Genomic DNA, 7,108 nt, shown 5'->3' with positions numbered 1-7,108 from the left:
ATGAGGATTAAAGCCATGTCCAAAGGCTTGCTACTGGGCTACCAGAACAATGCTTCACAAAAAGGCCTAAAACCAATAATTTGATTGCCTTTGTATAATCATTCATAAGCTTAAACGAAGTGGTATTTAAAACATTTTAAAGGCAAGGGAAACCAAATCTTAAAGCTTGTATCTCTGGGCTATTTTGTAGATTGTGTGGCAAGCCACTCATGCAGTGCTTAATAACAAAACCATAGTTTCAACCACAAACTGATTACCCTTCCTTCACAGACGAATAAACAAATAAATTCCGGCTACTTAGGGCATTTGGGCTTCGAACTTTGCGGCTCTGCAGTTTGCAACTTCTGGCGGTTGTTGTTCAGCTTGTTGCTCCTACTTTTCCCACTGCTTAAACATTAACAAGTGCATCAGGCTGGCAAAGTTTTTTGGCCCAAAAGTTGCTTGCAACTTGGCGCTATTCGAAAAATCAATTACCGCACACACAGTGGCGGACAGGCTCACGTAGTGCAGAAGCCGGCTGCAAGCCAGGAAGCTGCAGACAGGATGTGGAAGGCTCAGAGAGCCATCTTGTCTGGCATCTGTGATATTGGCCGCAACGACAATTGACCGACATTTTATTTAATGTCGCCGTTCATTAGGCAGCCGCAGGCTTCGGAGAGTGCTGCCGACCGCAGCCGCATTTAGTCCTGCCACCAAGCCCCTAAACAACAGAAAGCGCAGCAGGATGAGACTTCAATGCACTGGGAAAATCAAGATGTCAATTAAGAGTAGACATTGAAATCTATTTCAATGAGAGTTGACTTCTTTTTCTCACTGTACATTAGCTACCACAAAATTAGAGGCTGGGCCAAACTTGGTCCGCTTTACCTATACGCCGGATACCCCCAGCAGGGTGCCCCTACCCCAACCACTCGATCATGTGTTTGTATCTTAATCTGATAAATACGTGGCCGGGGCTCCCTCCGCAGGTCCTTGTTTGCTTGTGCAGTTCAACCTCCAGGTCCTGCAGTCGGTTATTGATGGTCTGACTCTTGTTGTTGTCCGGACTCGGGAGCTTCCGCTGGCAGTCAAGAGCCGGGATTTTCCGCCGGAGAAGAGATACGAGGTCTGGTCACGAATCGAACCATTCCCAGGCTTAAGCAGCAACAAATTGCATATGCTTTGGTTCGATAAACTCTATCGATTTGCTGGGCATCACTCTGGGAATTGTTAAATTGCGAAGGGAATTAAATCTGTTGCAGCAACACCAGCAATTACATATTAATTTAAAATATTTCGCGGCCGCATTGACATGCAGAAATGTAACCGCATCTCATTAAAAATGTTAAAGCCCAAAAAAAGAAATAAATATGTAAATAAATAAAAGTGGAAAACAATTCCCCGGCACAAGAGAGAGTACAATTTGCATTTGTCTGTTGGTATTAAAGATTTAAATCAGTTTTTTAAACCATTTGTTTAACCATTAATGGTTTCAGCATTTCGCAGCTGATCTGGCAGAGCTTTAAATGGTGAATTGTATCTGCGGAGCTGGAATTTATTCCGACCTAGCCGAGAGCCTGTTGACTTGACCCAAAAAACGAGATTTTCATTTAATTAACTTTCATGTGAGCAAGCTTCTCGGGCTTGTGCCACAGTGATTTATGAGTTGCAGTCCTTCTCAAATGTCCTGCGGTGAGCGTGTGCGGGCGTAAGGATGTGCGGGGCACAGAGTTTGCTCAAAGAATAGTTGCAGACGCTGTTGGCCTTTCCCCCTCCCATTTCAAGTTCGGACTTTTGAGTGTCAGTTACATTATTCAACCGAGCCAAAATAAACCAAGTATTTGCCTAGAAGGTTGTCCTTTTTCAATTTCTTAAGAGCGAGTGGTCGAAATTTAATTGAATATTTGCCTGAGGATTTAATGGACAACTTTTTCGATTGAAATTTCATTAAAGTATGCAGTAAGTATTGGAAAAGCAAAGGGTACGCCTTTAGGTCCTAAAGTAATTACAATATATGATGAATTATATTTTTTTGAACCCAAAGGTGATTGCACCTTTCAATGGGTATCCTTTCCGTCACCTTGTCACTTTTAATGGCAAAACTTTTTCACTTAACCTTCAGTCCTGAATTGATTTCTTACAGTTTTTTCATTTTTTGTTTAACGACTTTGCACTTGCTGGGAAAACTTCCTCCTCCTGAGTAATGACTTTACATGATGCGTGTCAAACATGTGCGTATGCAAGGATATACGTATGTATCCTTTTCTTGTCAGGCTAAGCTGGTGTCATAAACTTCCCATAAGTTTGCCGGTTGTCTGTCTGGTGTATTTGAAAGTCAAGAGTCTGGCTGACAAATTATGTAATATGTTTGCCATATTAAAGTTAAACAAAGTTTTCTCCCCTCAAGAAGGAAATTAACTTTGCCAGCATGCCGAGAAGTTTGAAATAACACACTTCCTGCACTTTGGAGGATAAGTGGTTAAAGTTGTTGTCGATTAAATTTATAAAATAAACTTTCTTTTTCATCAGCCCGGGGAAACCGATTTAATTCCAGCTCATTTAGCTCGTAAATCATGGAAATTTTATACAAAACCGTGGGTATTAGGTTTCACCTCCTCGATAATCGATATCTTCCATCCGGCAATTAATTATCAGTACTTTGCCTAATGCAAAATAATACTCCTCCTCATGGAATTAAACTCTGTAGAGTAAAGCGATTGTGTTCTTATAGCTTAAGAACCTCGACGCATTCGAAGAAAAATGAAAAATGAAAATTCGTCTGGCGGGCAGGTGAGTTAAGTAAGTAATTTCTGTTTATGTTGTTCCTGTATCCTGCACCTCACTCGTGTGCTTGCCTCCTTTTTGCATACATCAATAAACAATAACGGCAGGAACATCAATTTACATACATGCTCATGTCAGTGTACACTGTACAGGATCCAAGGTACCCAGGTATGTATGCAGCTACCTCGGCAATCATTCATTTTGTTAATGAATTGCCTCAACTTCAGAGGAATGGGAAAGGAAAAAGTAAAGTAAAATGAGTACGTTGTAAGGAAGGAGCAATATTTCATTGTTAAGTTTAAGCCATTATGATGAAAGAAGATCTACTTAACCGGACTCTTAGTTACCCAAGTTTTAAAAATATATACTTTTATAAAGTACTTCTTTAAAAAAATGAAATTTCAAAAGAAACAAAGCTGTCTTCAAAATAAAAATACAAATTTTAAAATATGTAATTTGAGAAACCAATATACCCTTTTAAAAGGACATTATCGTCTGCAGAAAATGTAAGAAGGCTGCCGCATAAAATATAATTAATATAACTCATACGCAGCGTCTGACCCGCGGAAACTGCCATCCCATTTACACACACAATCCGCTTAAGATTTATTTTTTTATGGCTGTTGTTGAATGGACATCTGGACTTTTTGTCAGGACACGCGATAAATCTTCCTGGCGCCGATTCCACATGTGCGAACCTTTGGGCAAATTTAGATTTATTTCAATGCGAATGCAAATACATTTGGAGCCGCCGCTGCCACACAACTTTTGACATATTTCACCTGCCCGCAAGACAAATGCCTTTTTAATATCCATAAATTATGTGATTTTCGTTATCGATGACCGCACCCCACCCTAAATAGCCGAATTTTTGCTCAAACTCCAGAATAAACAGGGATAACATACGGCAATCACAATTTCTGTATTTTTATGCTTGAGAGAAGCTGCAGCCAGCAGCCTTCACATATATTGGTCCTTTTTATGAAACCCGTACCAGGATAAGTGGACAGTCTCCCTTCTTCTCCCCACTGCATTCATAAATCTCCTTGTTTAGTCCTTGTGGAGCTCGGCAAACAATGAAATTAAAAACGTATTTTCTGCTCCGGTCGGGATTTAGATTCAATTAAACTGTCAACGGGATTGGGACTCCCAAGAACCACAAGCTCGCCTCTCTTGTCTCACCTGTCAAAGGACATGCAGACAGACCAGCCGACAGGATACTTGCCATGTTTGTCATGTCGAGCAGCGGGCATTAAATTCGAATTAGCAGGTGAAACTGCAGAGACGTTGTGGGCGGAAAATGCTAAGCACTTGAGGAAAAATTCTGCTTGAAACCCGCCGGAGATTTATTGAATCGATGAAGGCGGAAAGAGGACCTCTCAACAGGCCAAAAAACAAAAACGCAGTTCGAAGTGCCGCACAGAAGGCCATCGAAGGACAACAAAGTGAAAATTAGGCCGCAAGGATTCCGCAGATGGCGACCGCAATGTCTGTTAAGAGGAAGGACAGCCATTTGGAGTAGTCGAGGGGAGCAGCAGCAGGACATGGCGCAAGGAACAAGGACACCTGTGGCTTTTGGCGCGGCAATAAATCAATTTGCTTTGACATCTTGACATTCTGATTTGAGGGTAGCGGAGGATGAGTAACTTGGTTAGTTCGTGATGTTTGTCCAGGGACTCGGGATTGAATCTTTGTTTGGCCAACATTTGCATTTGCGAAAGTGGGACATCTCTGTGAATCTTAGAGTTCGTTTCAGCTTAAAGTTTGTGGAGCACATCCCTTAGTCTTGTCTCTTTACCACTTTAAGAGAGTTGTCAAAAGCTGTCAATTTCAATGAACTTTCGCTCGTCCTTAGTCTGCCAGTGCCAGAGTCTGGGTCTGTATCAGATTTCAGTTTCGGTTACCGAAAAATCCCCAGCTCGAACCAGAGCCGGCAAATCGATTATCCTGGCCAAAGCCAAAGTCAGACAAAAGTGCGAGAATGCTGAGGCCCAGGACTTGGCCTTGTCTGACCCTTTCCCGATAATAAGACGCTTTAAAGTCATTCCTCTGGCGGCGAGTTCGATTTGAATTGGAATTTCTCAGAGGACAGATCCGATGCAGATGAATGCCACCAGCAGGCGAATGAAGTGCACACTCCGGCATTAGCCAGGATAAATTATGAGCCCCACTCGACCATCCTGACCGGTCCGAATGCATCTGCCCTCGTTCCCTGAATTCGTTTGCATTGGCCCTCTCCGAATAGGGAGTCCTTAATGCGGAATCCACTGCCAAAATATCCTCCCGTGTTGGAAATGGAAGGCATTTCAGACATGTAATGAGCCGCAGTGGGTGCTGAACTTTGAATAGCCGCTACATCATCCCAGCTCATCCTCGACGTGGATTCGGGCTCGGGTCCTGATTCCAATTCATGCCGAGGCCCTGCAATTGACATTAATCGCCGCCGACTGAGTACTAGACAATGGCAGCGGGTTAAGGCTGAGTCGGGGGTTAAAAGGACTCTTTCGGGGACTTAACAACTCATTAACACGCTCCGGACAACAATTGCTGTCACTGCCACTGGCAATTGGCGCTTAAAATGTTGTAATTCACTTGTATCGCCCAATTACTCGCTCATTTGTTGGATAACGAATATCGGAAAAGGTACGAGGACGACCCTTGTCAGTTTATTTGAATCGGGGAGGGGAGGAGTCCACAATCCTCTCCAGAAGTCTGTCCAATGAACCCCGAACAATAAGTAATCGCCCCATTGTCTTGATTTGTGGGAGAGAATTATTCCGAGCTCCGATAGAAATATAAACAATTAGAGGAATTACAATGGACTTCCCAGCAACCTCTCATCGTTAAGCTCTTTAAGTTCTGAAAACTGAAGGCAGAAATGTTCACTTAAATGTAGTAATTTCTGGCCCTCGTCATCCTATTTCTGGTCGGGATCCACATGTGCACTCTGCTCCTGGCCCAGGACAACCAATCCGTTCTGACACGAGTCCAGTTGGGCACCACCTTAGCATACCCATCCTTCACCAACCATTTTTGAATAACTAATGAAGGTGCCAGTTAAACGGCAGCACTACGACAAGGACGTCAGCAGGACGGCAACAATAAAACAATAACTGAGAAACAGGAGGAATGCTCGGGGTCGAGGCCCCGAATCCTGAATCCTGGCCTGAATATGAAATTCGGATTTCATCCGACTGTCGACATTCATCTTGCCAACTGTCTGTCGGGCATTAGGAGTGGAGTATCCTCTGTCCGCCGGCCAGGACTTATGCATCATAGTCAAAATATTAACAGCTGGCACATTCTAGAAGGACTCCTTCCCTTTTACCCCTCACATGAGGACTTAAGCCTCGAGCTGGTTCAGATGATGATGAAATATATAGAAATTTAAGTATTTCGGGACTAACAAATGGGTCAAATCCTAACTGATTTCGGACTGTGTTCTTCTGAAAGCTGGCTTGCCTTTAGCCTCTGACCCTGCCAACTGGCTCCTGCATCTGGAAGGGATGAGACTTTAAGGGAAGAACTTTAAATGGAAGGATGCTTCCGCATTTGCATAGGGATGTGGAAAGCAGCTTAAGCCGGGGCATAAATAATAACAGAAATTTATAAATCGACACTCAGAAGTGATTGAGACGGAAAGGAGTTTGAGCTCCTGAACCTGCGAAATCTCCGAGAAAAGTCATTGGAGTGGAAGAGTGAAGAAGGGAAGCAGGATATCCTCTGCATGACAAGACAAGGAGATATCTGATGCATCCATCGCTCCATTCTGATTCAAGATGAGGTGAGTGCACTCTCAGTGGCAAGAACTCATCCGCATATCGATTTCCATCAGTGGAGTGCAGCTGACTGCAGTTTCTGGGGGTGGAGTGGAAGGATATCTGTTGATGTAATGGGGGATTCTAAACAAACCTGCTCTGAAACAAATTAAAAACAAACATCAAACTCAAATATTAATGTCCTGCGAAGCCATTCACCGATTTCCAATCGGATCGGTAACAAAATAAACCAAAAAAGAAGGCAATTTAGAAAAATTATTCGCAGCTCTGGTTCAGTTGGTTTGTTTGCCTTTTGTCTAGAAAAACAGCGGGAAAAAAGTGTCACTTGTTCACTCACTCGCAAATGAAGAAACATTCCCCCAAAATAGCTGCATGCCTCCAAATGGAGTCGTCTCCATTTTCATTTCCATTCCACGCCATCCCACTGAATCTCGGCCTTTTTTCCCAGTTCTCCATCCTCGTTACCCAGAGACGAGGCTGAAAATAAACCTTTTCGGGTATTCAAATGTTATTTTTGGCGCTAGGTTTGTGGTGCTCCCAGCCCTCTTTCCCAGCAGTCTTTGTGT

Source organism: Drosophila bipectinata, chromosome 3L (genome assembly GCF_030179905.1).
Source record: "Drosophila bipectinata strain 14024-0381.07 chromosome 3L, DbipHiC1v2, whole genome shotgun sequence".
Lineage (NCBI taxonomy): Eukaryota > Metazoa > Arthropoda > Insecta > Diptera > Drosophilidae > Drosophila > Drosophila bipectinata.
Note: the sequence above shows the minus strand (reverse complement) of the source record.